Source organism: Petaurus breviceps, unplaced genomic scaffold (assembly GCF_028583685.1).
Source record: "Petaurus breviceps papuanus isolate PSGF00001 unplaced genomic scaffold, PetGlider_PUasm1.0 37, whole genome shotgun sequence".
In the NCBI taxonomy this organism is placed as follows: domain Eukaryota; kingdom Metazoa; phylum Chordata; class Mammalia; order Diprotodontia; family Petauridae; genus Petaurus; species Petaurus breviceps.
Genome location: NW_027186296.1, coordinates 106,998,962 through 107,013,520, shown reverse-complemented (window position 1 = coordinate 107,013,520; position 14,559 = coordinate 106,998,962). Strand labels below are relative to the sequence as shown.

Here is a 14,559-nt window from a genome sequence, read left to right as displayed (position 1 = left end):
TTTTTTTTTTTTTTGGGGTATGTGTGTGAAGTGTCTGAGGCCAGATCCAAACTCAGGTCCTTCTGACTCCAGGGCCAGCACTCTACTCACTGTGCCACCTAGCCACCCCCTTCTGATGCTTCTCTTGTTTCTTGTATCTGAATGTCAAATTTTCTATTCAACTCTGGTTTTTTCACCAAGAATGCTTGAAAGTCCTCTATTCCACTGAATGACCATATTTTCCCCTGAAACACGATACTCAGTTTTGCTGGGTAGGTGACTCTTGGTTTTAATCCCAGCTCCTTTGACCTCCAAAATATCACACTCCAAGCCCTTTGATCCCTCAGTGTAGAAGCTGCCAGATCCTGGGTTATCCTGATTGTGTTTCCACAATATTCAAATTGTTTCTTCCTGGCTGCTTGTAATACTCTCTCCTTGATCTGGGAATTTCAGAACCTAGCTATAATATTCCTAGGAGTTTTCTTTTTGGGATCTTTTTCAGGAGGTGATCAGTGGATTCTTTCAACCTCTACTTTGCCCCCTGGTTCTAAAACATCAGGGCAATTTTCCTTGAGAATTTCTTGGAGGATGATTTCTAGGTTCTTTGTTTGATCATGGCTTTTAGGTAGTCCAATAATTTTTAAATGATCTCTCCTGGATGTATTTTCCAGTTCAGTGGTTTTTCCAATGAGATATTTCACATTGCCTTCTATTCTTTCATTTGTTTGGATCTGTTTAACAGCATCTTGATTTCTCATAAAGTCATTAGCTTCCATTTGCTCCAGTCTAATTCTGAAGCAATGATTCTCCTCATTGAGCTTTTGAGATTCTTTTTCCATCTGGCAAATTTGGCTTTTTAAGGCATTCTTCTCCTCACTGGATTTTTGAGCCTCTTTTGCCATTTGAGTTAGTCTATTTTTTAATGTAGTATTTTCCTGAGTCAGGCTGTTGACTCATTTTGTAATTTTCTTACATCGTTCTCATTTCTCTTCCCAATTTTTCCTCCACTTCTCTTATCTGCTTCTTAAGGTCCTCTATGGCCTGTAACCAGCTCGTATTTTTCTTTGAAGCTTTTGATGCAGGAGTTCTGACTTCACTGTCTTCCTTCTGTTCCATGCTTTGATCCTTTTTGTCCCCAAAATAGGAGTCTAATGTTGTATTCTTCTGTTTGCTTTGTTTCCTTTGCCTGGTCATGTTGTCACTCAATTACGTGACTTTTGGGCTTTATGTCACATTAGGACTCTGCCACCAGACAGGGGAGCTTCGTCCGAAACGCAGGGGTTTTCTCAGCTGACGGAGGTATTAGTTGGGTGCCCTTGCTGAAGCCTCCACATGCTCTGGCAAGCTGGACACACACCCCAGGACCGAAATCCAGATCCAAGCAGTTTAAAGCAAGAGTGATTATCCCTCAGACTGGTCACTTGGTCCCCCTACACTCTTCAGGCCAGGAGCTGACGCTGCCACTTGGGGTGGCTGCACAGCCAGGGCTCCTCAGCGGCTTCTTGCCCCGGGGGCAAAAGCCAACACACTCCAACCTACTGGGTCCCAAAGTCCACACTGCACTGACCTCTCACTTTGTCCTTAGCATCTATGTGTTGACAATTCTGGACAGCCACAGCTGCTGCTTATCTGGAGTCCCTCCAGCTTGTCAGGCCTGCCCTGGGGCTAAAACCTCAGGGTGGGGCTGGGCTTGGCTCCCAGAGCCCTGTGCTGGCTGCTTCCTGCTGGCCTGCCAGGCTGCCCTCATCAGGAAGTTAGCTTCTCTGTGTCATTTTGTGGGTTCTGTAGCTCCAAAGTTTGTTCAGAGTCCCCTTTTATATGAATTGGAGGTAGTGAGAGCTGGAGCCTCTTGGAGGTCCTGTTTCTATTCCCCCATCTTGACTCCACCCCCTTAAATCAATATTCTTAAAGATCAGATCTAACCATGTCACTGCCCTGCTCTAAAAGCACTGGTGGCTCCCTCTTCTCTCTAGGATAAAATACGAAGTCCTATTTGGTTTTCTGAAATCTATAATCTAGCTCCATTCTACTTTGCTTGCCTTATTTCAGATTACCATCACACTCTTATATTGTGTTCTAATCAAACTGGCCTGTTTGCAGTTCCCCTTACATGACATTCCATGCCCTCTCTTGCACACCTTTATACATCTTGGGTTCTATGTCTAGAATTCTCTCTTTCCTCACTTTTGCCTCTTGGAATACCTAGCTGCTTTCAAAATTCATCTCTCTTTCCTGATTCCCCCAGTTGTTAGTGTTCCTGCTTGTTTCCCAGATTACTTTCTATTGACTCCATATATATCTGATATTTAATTTTCTATGTATATGTTGTTTTCTTCCAATGAAATGTAAACTCCTTGAGCACAAGAACTTTTGTTTTTTTGGTCTCTCTATTTCTAGCACTTAGCACAGTGCCTACCATATATTGCTTGTACTTGATTAATTGATATAGCTTCAGAATCCTTCTTTAATCCTTAGTAGCTTCGTGTCCACAGGCAGCTAGGTGGCAAAGTGGATGTAGTGCTTGACTTGGAAGTCAGAAAGAATTGAGTACAAAATCCCTCTTCGGACACTGACTAGCTGTGTGAGCCTTGGCAAGTCACTTAATCCTGTTTGCATCAGTAAAATGAACTGGAAAAGGAAACTTCAAACCATATCAGTGTCTTTGCCAAAAAAAACAAACAAACCCAAATGGGATCACGAAAAGTCAGACATGACTGAACAATGACAAAAGCTTGTGTATCCATGTGTATCCATATATCCTTGAGCCTTAGCTTACTCATTGTTATCAGTGATCTCTTAATTGCCAAATCAAATTGCTTTTTAAAAATCATTCTTCCTGCCTTCTATGCAGACTTTGACACTGCTGATTATCCTCTTCCCATACTCTCTGTAGTTGTTTTTTTGTTTTGTTTTTTTTTGCTGAGGTTCTCTCCTTCTCCTCTTATCTGAACATACCTTCTTAGTCTTCTTTGCTGTATCTACTTCCTGGTCACACTCCTTAAAGATGGCTGTGCCCCAGGGCTCTGTCCTGGGTCCTTTTCTCCCTTGATTTACTTCACTTAGTGATATCATCATCTCCTATGGTTTCAATTATCATCTCTGTGCTGATGACTCTCAGATACAACCCTAATCTCTCCTCTGACCTTTAGTCTCAGATCTCCAACTTTCTTTTCAACATCTCAGACTAGATATCTGATAGACATCTTAAACACAATATCTCCAAAATGGAACTCATTTCCCCCCCAAATGCTCCCCTTTTTATAACTTCCTTATTTTTGTGGAGGGCACCCTCATTTGCCCAATCACCCAGGCTTACAACCTAGGTGTCATTCTGAACTTCCTACTCTCACTCCTTCTTCCCCATATCCAATTATTTGCCAGGTCCTATTGACTCCACTTTGTAGAATTTCTTATATAGGATCCTTTTCTCTCCTCTTACCCTGCAATCACTCTGGTGTAGGCCTTTATCACCTCACACCTAGCCTATTATAATAACCTGCTGACTGGTCTCCCTGCCTCAGGTTTCACCCCACTCTGGTCCAAATCTGATGTTGTTCAGTCATTAAGTTGTGTCCAACTTTTCACGACCTCCTCATGAGCCATACTGTCCATGGAGTTATCTTGGCAAAGATGCTAGAGTGGTTTGCCATTTTCTTTTCCAATTCCATCCTCTAGTCCACTACCAAATTGATCTTCTTTAAGCACAGATCTGATTGTGTCATCTTCCTATTCAATAAACCTCAGTGTTTCCCTGTTACCTCTGGAATCAAAAATGAAATTCTTCATTTTGTGGTGGCCAGGTAGCACAGTAAGTAAGAGCACCGACCCCAGAGTCAGGATGACCTGGGATTGCATCTGGGCTCAGACACTTAACACCCACCCAGAAACACCTGGCCATGTTACCTTGAGCAAGTTACTTAACCCCAATTGCTTAGGGGCAGCCAGGTGGCACAGTGAGTAAGAGCACTGGCCCCAGAGTCAGGATGACCTGGGATTGAATCCGGGCTCAGATACTTACCACCACACCCAGAAATAACTGGCTGTATAACCTTAAGCAAGTTACTTAACTCCAATTGCTTTAAAAAAAAATTCTTCATTTAAAGCCCTTTAGAACCTGGTCCCTTCCTTTCGTTCTAGAGTTTTTTACACCTTGTTCCATACTACTCCCATCTACTCTTTGATCCGGCGACTAGCCTTCTTTCCATTCTTTGAACAAAATACTCAATCTCTAGACTCCTGGTATTTTCACTGGCTATTCCCCATGACTGGAATTCTCTCCTTCCTCATCTCCACCTCCTATATTCCTTTGGGTCTTACTAAAATCTTGTCTTCTTACAAGAAGGCTTTCCTGATTCCACTTTAGTGCCTTTCCTATGAGAATACCTTCACTCTGTCTCATATGTAGCTTGTATGTATATAGTTGCTTGCATATTGTTTCCCCCATTAGAATGTGAAGTCTTTGAGGACAGTGACTATTTTTTACCTGTCTTTGTGATACGGTGGATAGAGCACTGAACCTAGAAACAGGAATATTTTAGTTCAGACTTGACTTCAGACACTTACTAGCTGTGTGACTGTCAGCAAGTCATTTAACTTCTGCCTACCTCAGTTTCCTCAGTTACAAAATGGGGATAACAATAGCACCTGCCTCACAAAACTGTTGAGAGAATCAAATGATATAATAATTGTAAAACACTTAGCATTATGCCTGGCACATAGTAAGCATTTAATAAGCCTTCTTTCCCTTGTATCTCCAGCACTTAGGACAGTGTCTAGCACAAAGTAATGCTTTTTGACCTGCCTCTACTTGTATTATCTGTGAAACAGAAATAATATTTGTATTACCGCCTTTAGGGGAATTGTGACTGAAAACACAGAGCTATATAAATGAGTTTACCTGCTATATGCTGGCAGAGAGAGAAATAGAAAATAATAATTGACATCATAATCCTTGCTTTGAAATATGCAATAGTATACAATAACTGGAGAGGCAGCATGATGTAGTAGATAGAGGGCTGACTTTGCATTTAGAAAGATTGAATTCAGAAGATATTCAGTTCCTGCCTGTGACCCATATATCTGAGGGACCCAAGGCAAGTCAGTTTAACCTTTTTTTTTTCTTTTTGGAGGGCAATTGGGGTTAAGTAACTCACCCAAGGTCACACGGCTAGTTTGTGTGTGTGTGTGTGTGTGTGTTGTGCCTGAGGCCAGATCCGAATCCAGGTCCTCCTAACTCCAGGGCCTGCACTCTACTCACTGTGCCACCTAGCCGCCCCAGTTTAACCTCTTAATAGCACAGACAACTCTTCAAGACTCTAAATCTCAGAACTGTTGCCAATCTGCATTAGCAGGAGGTCATTACCTTACTGGGAGCTCCCTATACTGATGAAATCACAGTTTCAAACAAAAAGTATTTTAACTATAATGCAGAATAGAATATTAAAATATAAGATATTATGTGAGATCTGGGCATTTGTAAAAACTTTGGTACTTTAAGGATCTGTATTTTCATCAAGGTGATCATTTTCTACCTATTCCACCAGGACAGAATACCCTCTGAAGGCTCAGAACTTCTGGGCATACAAGTATAGGGTAATCCTATTCTTTAGGCTCTTGATCCTATTCTCTATTATCTCTTTAAACTATCTTCTTTCTACCTCCCTAAATTTCAATCTCTCCCTAAACCACTGGCATCTCCCTAATATTTTTTTTTTTTAGCCTTTTGGAAGGCAATTGGGGTTAAGTAACTTGCCCGAGGTTACACAGCTAGTTTATTTGTGTGGGTGTTAAGTGTCTGAGGCTAGAACCAAATTTGGGTCCTCCTGACTCCAGGGCCAGAGCTTTTTATTCATTGTGCCACCTAGCCGCCCCTTAAAGGTCTCATTTTCTTTTTTTTTTTTTTTTAAAGCAATCGGGGTTAAGTAACTTGCTCAAGGTTACACGGCCAGTTATTTCTGGGTGTGGTGTTGAGTATCTGAGCCCGGATTTGATCCAGGTCATCCCGACACTGGAGCCAGTGCTCTTACTCGCTGAGCCACCTGGCTTCCCCTAAGCAATTGGGGTTAAGTAACTTGCTCAAGGTTACACGGCCAGATGTTTCTGGGTGGGTGCTAAGTGTCTGAGCCTGGGATTCGATCTCCAGGTCTTCTCAACACTGGAGCCGGTGCTCTTACTTGCTGTGCTACCTGGCCGCCCCAAGGTCTCATTTTCAAGATGTATAGTGAACCAATTCCAATATGTCACAATAAGATCCATTCCCCAATTTATAAATGATCAAGGGATATGAATAGGTGGTTTTTAGAAAAAAAAAAACAAACCAGGTTATCAATAACATAAAAAAACCATTACTGTTTAGAGAAATACAAATTAAAACATTTATGAGAGTCTACCTTTCACACATCCAATTGGCAAAGTTGACCAAAAAGGAAAAATGACAGATGATGGAGAGGCTATAGGAAAAGAGGTACATTGACTCACTGTTGGTACAGCTGTGAAGTGGTCCAGCTATTCTGGCAAGCAATTTGGAACTATTTCCAAAAAGCTATTAGACTGTATGTATACGTCAACTAAGCAATAACCCTATAAGATCTCTAAAGAGATAAAAGGAAGAGAAAAAGAACTCATATGTATAAAAATATTCATAGCAGCTCATTTTGCAGTTTTTTTTTTGGAGGGTGGAAGGCAGGGCAATTGGGGTTAAGTGACTTGTCCAAGGTCACATGGCTAGTACATGTTAAGTATCTGAGGCCATATTTGAACTCAGGTCCTCCTAACTCCAGGACCAGTGCTCTATTCACTGTACCACCTAGCTGCTCCTCATTTTGCATTGTTAAAGAATTAAAAACTGAATGGGTGCCCATAAATCGAAAAATGACTGAACAAGTTATTTTATATGAAAGTAACAGAAGAGTATTTTTCTATAAGAAATGATGAAAAGGATAGTTTTAGAGAAGCCTGGAAAAACTTCTCTGAACCAATACAGAATAACGTGAGCTGAACCAGTAGGATAATTTATACAATAACAATGATATTGTAAAGACAAAAAAAGTCTGACTTAGGAACTCTGATCAATTCACTGACTAACTACATTTCCAGAACACTTATGATGAAATGTTTTACCCACCTCCTGATAGAGAGATGTTAGACTCAGCAGATTGATACTTGTTTAGTTTGGGGGGTTTTTACTTTACTATACATACATGTTTGCTACGGTTTTGTTTTTTCTTAATGGTGTGGGAAGGGTAGGAGGGAGGGTCTTTATTTGAAAAGAAAATTTTAAAAACATTTCCTTTAACCCTCAAGCTATTGTCCCATTATCTGTCCTCCCTTTCAAGCTCAAACTCCTAGAGAAAGTCCTAGCTTCCTTCAAGGCTCAACAAAAAGGTTACTTTCTACTAAAGGCATTTCCTAATTCTCCTCCCCTCCCAATTTAGTGCTTCCCTCACCCCCAATTATTTTGTATGCATTTTGTGTTGACTTGTCTACATAGATGCTGTTTTCCCATTGTAGACCCCAAGCTCCTAAATGTCAAGAACTATTTTTTTGTCTTTTTATCCCTTCCCCCAGCCCAGTACCTGGCCAATATGTAGTATGCACATAACTAATACTCATTGAATTATCGATCATAATCTCTCAAAATCCAAATGGATAGTCTTCCTTAGTACTGTGATCAAAGGCAATTTGTCACCCAGTGGCCAACATTCTGATGATAAATCTCTCTAAATCAAGGCTGGTCCTTGGGCAACAGACCTATACTTAACCTGTCTCTGAAGCCTTTCCAGCATGGTTGGACTTGATAGAGCTTGCATAGCATTGAGAGTGGAACTTCAGTGAAGAATATGCAAGACAACAACTTTCATTTTTTGTTTCTTGAACATACTAGTTGACTGTCTTTAAGCTTGCATATTAAACATTCAATTTATTCAGTTTTACCTACAGTTCTAGCTTGAGATCCTGTCTCAACTCAGTGCTGGTATTATTTTCATAAGAGTAAATCTACCTTTGTCCATTGCAATTATAGGATTACTTTATTGTGGACCGTGTGCTTTTCACCAGACTTTGAGAGGCTGCAAGCTTACCATATCAATAGTTATATGATATTTTCAGCCTCTTGAGGTTTCCCTCTTCACCTGTTCACTTCTTTAGTTAACGACAGATGAGCAAGTGCTTCCAAATAACTTTTTCCTTTATTGCTGGTGTCATGTTAGGATCTGTCACCTTGTGTCAGTGATTACAGCATCAGCATGTGCATGTAAACTAAGCAGATACAAGCTGCTTATATATATATATTTTTAAAGAATGTCAACTTTGAGGTACAGATCCTTACCCCTCTGTTGTGTCCTTTGAAACTATTATTCTCTTTGTTACCAAGCTTCTCTCCTTTTTTCACACCTCTTTCTCTTATACTCTTATCTTAGGGGAAACCTAGCTCTTCTCTCTCTCTCCTCCCTACCCCCACCTGAAACCACTATTTTTGGTGATCTTCTCCCTTACCAGATGCACTTTTTTTTTTAATGGCTACAAACACGTTGATCAGGAGGATGAGTAAACTTATTCCTTATAAGGAATATTCCTTATTTTGCCACTTCCAGGCACTCCTGTAGTTATCAGTCAAATAACCACGTTTCATTTGAAGTTTACTCCATCTGCCTATATCACCCTGTCCAAATCTTGGCTGCAGTTTTCTCTCAGTTTTTAGGTTATTCTCCTTTCTGTCTCAGTGAGTTCAGTACTTGGTTCACAGTCTTCCTCTTCAATCAGCTCCTGCCCTGATACATGGGAAGTTATCTAATCGATTTATCAAAACGCTTGGCCTCTGAGTTCAACACCTGTTGTGACCTTCATTATGCTTCATCAACATACAGGAATTTGCATTATCTTTGATGTCACCACTAGCCATAATTGTTCTATAACCATGATCCAGAACTCTGAAATTCTTAACACAACATCCTGTACTTTCATCTCTTCCAATGCCTTAGTTATAAATGTATACTTCATTGTGTGACCTATACTTCATCTCCTACCTTCTTCCAAATCCATCATTGTGGTTCTGACTTCGCTTTCCTTTTTTTTTTTTTTTCCAATCTTGACGGGAGTTCCTCACCACTGAATTCCTTGTCCCATTTTCCTTTCAATCCTCAGGCCTTGTTAAACCACATTAGGTAGGGGCGGCTGGGTCGGGCAATGAGTAGAGTGTTGGCCTCAGAATCAGTAGGACCCGAGTTCGGTTCTGGCCTCAGACACTTAACACTCACACAAAAATACTAGCCTTGTAACCTTGGGCAAGTTACTTAACCCCAATTGCCCTCCAAAAAGCATAAATAAGTAAACAAACAAACAATAAATAATTAAATAAACAGCATTAGGTTGCCATCATTATATCCACACTACTCCTTCTCTGCTCCCCGCATCTATCCACCCTAGCTAAACACGACTGGAGTTATATGATCAATCATATTTTTTGGTTGTCATATAAATTTATCTAATCTCAACTAGGTCCTCATTGCTGCAAAATCACTCTTTTTATTCTTCCTTAATTAACCCTCTGTTGTATGCCTCAAAGTGGCGCTCAAAACCCTTATAGGCTTTTAATTTACTCCCTCCTCCTTCCCTCTTGAGATAAATGAAGGCCACAAATCATGAACTTTCTCTTCCTTTTTTCTACACCTCGAAACTCCTCTATAGAATTCTCATATCTCTCTTTTGCTTTAGCCTCTGACAAAGAGGAGGATGGTCTTTCTTCTTGCCAAGACTAACACTTGTAGTTATGCCATTGATTCAGTCCCTCCTATCTTCTCTGGAAGCTAGCCCCTTTGGTAATTTCAGATTTCTCTAATCTTCAATTTCTCTCTATCTTCTGGCACTTTTGCTACTTTGTACAAATATGCCCAGATCTCTTCCTTCCTTAAATAATCTTTAACTTGATCCTGACCCTCATTCCTTCAAGCTATTGTCGTATCTTTTATGAATTTGTAGAATAAGTTGTCTTTACTTCCTCTCTTTTCACCTGCCCCTCCTTTTAAAAAATTATTTCCTTTTATGTTGTGAACTTAACATGAACTTTTCTTTTTTGGAGGGCAATTGGGGTTAAGTGACTTGACCAAGGTCACATGGCTAGTTTTGTGTTAAGTGTCTGAGGCCATATTTGAACTCAGGTCCTCCTGACTCCAGGGCCAGTGCTCTATTCACTGTGCCACCTAGCCACCCCAACATGAACTTTTAATACACAAAGACCAGAAAAGAATAGTATATGAAATTATAAATTTGTTATTTTTTAAAAGAGCATATTTTAAATTTAACACGATGAAACAATTGCCTTGCTTGTCTGTGCCCCCTTGTGAACTTCATTATAAATATTTTTGATATTTTTTTCTTCACCATCACACTACCTACCAACTCCCTTCCTCCCCACCAAAAAAAAAAAGACCTCTCATAACAAATATAGTCAAGCAAAACAAATCCACACATGGGTCTGAAAATGTCCCATTTTGCAACTCTAGCCTACCTCTTCTAAGAGGTAGGAAGAATGCCTCATTATCATTTTTCTGAAGGCATATTTTGTCATTGCTTCGATCAGAGGTCTGAAGTCTTTCAAAGTTGTTTTCCTTAACATTATTCTGGTCATTATATAAATTGTTCTTCTAATTCTGTTCACTTCATATCATTTCATGGATGTCTTCTCAAGTTTTCTGAATCTATCATATTTATCATTTCTTACAACTCAATAATATTCCATTACATTTGTTTATCATTTATTCAGTTATCCCACAATTGATGGGTATCCATTTTGTTTCCACTTATTTGCTGCCACAAAAGGGATTGCCACAAATATTTTTGTGCATATCGGTGCTTTCTCTCCTGATTGGTTTTTGGGTAAAAAGTAGTGGTACATCTGGGTCAGTATTCAAAATTTAATCACTTTTGGAGTATAGTTACAAAATGTTTTTCAGGGTGCATATCAGCAGAGGCAAGATAGCAGCATAGAAGCAGGAAAACTCCATGAGCTCTCCCCATAACCACCTCAAATACTTATAAAATATGACTCTAAACAAATTTTAGAGTTATAGAACCTACAGAGTGACAGAGAGAAACAAATCTCCTGCTGAAGGCAGCCCAGCAGGTGGACAGGAAGGGTTCATTGCAGGATCCCAGACCTGAGTGAGCCAGAGGTTTTAGCCCCAGGGTGGCTCCAACCAGCAGCTGCAGTGGGATCACCAGCAGCATGCCGGTTTCCAGAATTATCAACCCAAAAATGCCAAAGAAAAAGTGAGAGGTCAGTGTTGAACATTGTTGTAACTTGGCGGGGGGGACCAAGGAACAGGTCTGGTCCCTGAACCCAGAGCTAAATGTGGTGAGAGCTGCCTCCATGTGGCTGCTTGAGAGCTCCTGGCCTGCAGATCACAGGGGGGCCAACTAACCATTTAGAGGGTAATTGCTCTTGCTTTAACCTGCCTGGATCTGGATCTCGGTCTTGGGTGGTGGTCCTGAGGTGTGTGACCTCACTGTGACCAGTGAGCCAGAGTCTGTGGGGTCTTTAGAGATGGTGCCCTCCTAATATCTCCTGCAGCTTCGAAAACCCTAGTGATTTAGGACAAAGCTCTCCCCTCTGAAAGCAGAGCTCTACTGTGGCAAAGAGCTCAAAAGTCAAGTAATTCAGTGGCAACATGAGCAAGCAAAGGAAGCAAAGCAAGCACAGCAATCCAACTTTAGATTCCTTTTCTTGGGACAAAAAGGATCAAAGCATGGAATGGGAGGAAGACAATTGGAGGAAGTCAGAACCCCTGCACCAAAAGCTTCCAAGAAAAATATGAATTGGTTACAGGCCATGGAGAAGCTCAAGAAGGATTCTGAAAATCAAGTAAGAGAAGTGGAGGAAAAATTGGGAATAGAAATTAGAATGATGCAAGAAGAGAGTCAACAACCTGACAGAAGGAAATAACACCTTAAAAATAGACTAACTCAAATGGCAAAATAAGGTCAAAAAGGCAATGATGAGAAGAATGCCTTAAAAAGTCAAATTTGCCAGATGAAGGAAGAATTTCAAAAGCTCACTGAAAAGAATAATTCCTTCAGAATTAGACTGGAGCAAATGGAAGCTAGTGACTTTATGATAAATCAAGATACTATTAAACAGATCCAAACAAATGAAAGAATAGAAGGCAATGTGAATTATCTCATTGGAAAAATCACTGACCTGGAAAATAGATCTAGGAGAGATAATTTTAAAAATTATTGGACTACCTGAAAGCCATGATCAGAAAAAGAACCTAGAAATTATCCTTCAAGAAATTCTCTAGGAAAATTGCCTTGATATTTTAGAACCAGAGGGCAAAATAGAAATGGAAGGAATTCACTGATCACCTCTTGAAAAAGATCCCAAAAAGAAAACTCTTAGGAATATTATAGCCAGGTTCTGGAGTTTCCAGATCAAGGAGAAAATATTACAAGCAGCCAAGAAGAAACAATTCTAGTATTGTGGCAACACAATCAGGATAACATAGGATCTAGCAGATTCTACAGTAAGGGATTGAAGGGCTTTTAATATGATATTCTGGAGGTTAAAGGAACTAGGATTAAAACCAAGAATCACCTACCCAGCAAAACTGAGTATAATGTTTCAGGGGGAAATATGGTCATTCAATGAAATAGAGGATTTTCAAGCATTCTTTTTTTTTTAATTTCAAATATTTTAATTACTGCCAGAGAATTTGACAATTAAAGAGTTCACTTAAACAACCACCCCCCCCCCCCCGCAACTTCCCAACCTTCTCCCTACCCTAATTTTTTTTTCAAATGCTTTATTAACTTCTGGTTTACATCATTCATTTCCTCCAGATTTTGAGTTACAAATTTTTTCCCCAATTTTCCTCTACCCACCACCCCAAAATAGCAGTCCCACAGGATATCCCCTCCTCTGATCTGTTCTCTCCCATATCTTCTCCCATGCCCCTTTTGACTTTTCTAGTAGGGCATGGTGGATCTCTATGCCCCAGTGCCTGTATATCTTATTTCCCAATTACATGTAAAATAGTATTAATAATTGTATTTATTTATTTTTAGACATTTGATTTTAAAACTTTGAATTCCAGATTCATTCCCTTCCTCCCTTGTCACCCACCCTTACTGGGAATATAAACAATTCAGTATAGGTTGTACATGTGTAGCTATGCAAAACATTAACATAGTAGATATGTTGTAAAAGACTGACTATATTTCCCTCCCTCCTATCCCACTTCCCACTTGTTCTATTCTCTACTTTGATCCTGTCCCTTTTCAGAAGTGAGTGCTTCCAACTTCCCTCCCCCCAGCCTGCCCTCCCTTCCATCATCTCCCCTCTCATCCCCTTCCCCCCTACTCTCCTGTAAGGTGAGATACCCTATTTAGTGTGTATGTCATTCCCTCCCTGAGCCAAATTAGATGAGAATAAGGTTTTGCCTTTTTGCCTTCCTGTTCTTCCCCTCCATTGTAACCATTTTCCCTTGCCTCTTCTATATGAGATAGTTTACCCCATTCTGTCTCTCCCTATCTCCTCTTGTTATATTCCTCTCTCACCTCTTAATTTCACCATTTAAGTATCATCCCTTCTTATTAAATTGGTCCTGTGCCCTCTACCTATGTATACCTGTAAACATATATACACACATTCACATATTCATATGCCCATGTACCCTCATATAGATACACACACACACACACACATATATATATATACATATTCAACTATTTTCATACTGAGAAAAGTTTCATCACTTACAATTATCATTTTTCCATGTAGGAATGTAAATAGTTCAACTTTGATACATTCCTTATTATTTCTTTTCCCTGTTTACCTTCTCAAGCTTCTCTTTGCTTCTTTTATCTGAATGTCAAATTTTCTATTCAACTCTGATTTTTTCAGCAAGAGTGCTTGAAATCCTCTTCCACTGAATGACCATATTTTCCCTTGAAAAATGATACTCAGTTTTGCTGAGTAGGTGATTCTTGGTTTTAATCCCAGCTCCTTTACCCTCCAGAATACCATATTCCAAGTCCTTTGATCCCTCAGTGTACAGGCTGCTAGATCCTGTGTTATTCTGATTGTGTTTCCACAATATTTAAATTGTTTCTTCCTGGCTGCTTGTAATATTCTCTCCTTGATCTGGAAATTTCAGAACCTGGCTATAATATTCCTAGGAGTTTTCTTTTTGGGATCTTTTTCAGGAGGTGATCGGTGGATTTTTTCAAATTTTCAAGCATTCTTTTTTTTTTTTTTAAAGCAATTGGGGTTAAGTAACTTGCTCAAGTTACAAGGCCAGTTATTTCTGGGTGTGGTGCTGAATATCTGAGCCCAGATTTGATCCCCAGGTAATCCTGACGCTGGAGCCGGTGCTCTTACTTGCTGTGCTACCTGGCCGCCCCTTTTCAAGCATTCTTGATGAAAAAACCAGAGTTGAATTTGACATTCAAATACAAAAAGCAAGAGAAGCATGATAAGGTAAACAGGGAAAAGATATTATAATGAACTTATCAAAGTTGAACTATTTATATGCCTACATGGAAAAATGATAATTGTAACTTATGAAACTTTACTCAGTATGAAGA

At 39.9% G+C, this 14,559-nt stretch overlaps 1 protein-coding gene across 4 annotated transcripts in view; it reads left to right on the top strand.

Moving 5' to 3' along the window:
• The window catches only part of IDE (insulin degrading enzyme), a 416,199-nt gene that overhangs the window by 295,199 nt on the left and 106,441 nt on the right, over positions 1 to 14,559 (top strand). The window lies entirely within an intron of this gene.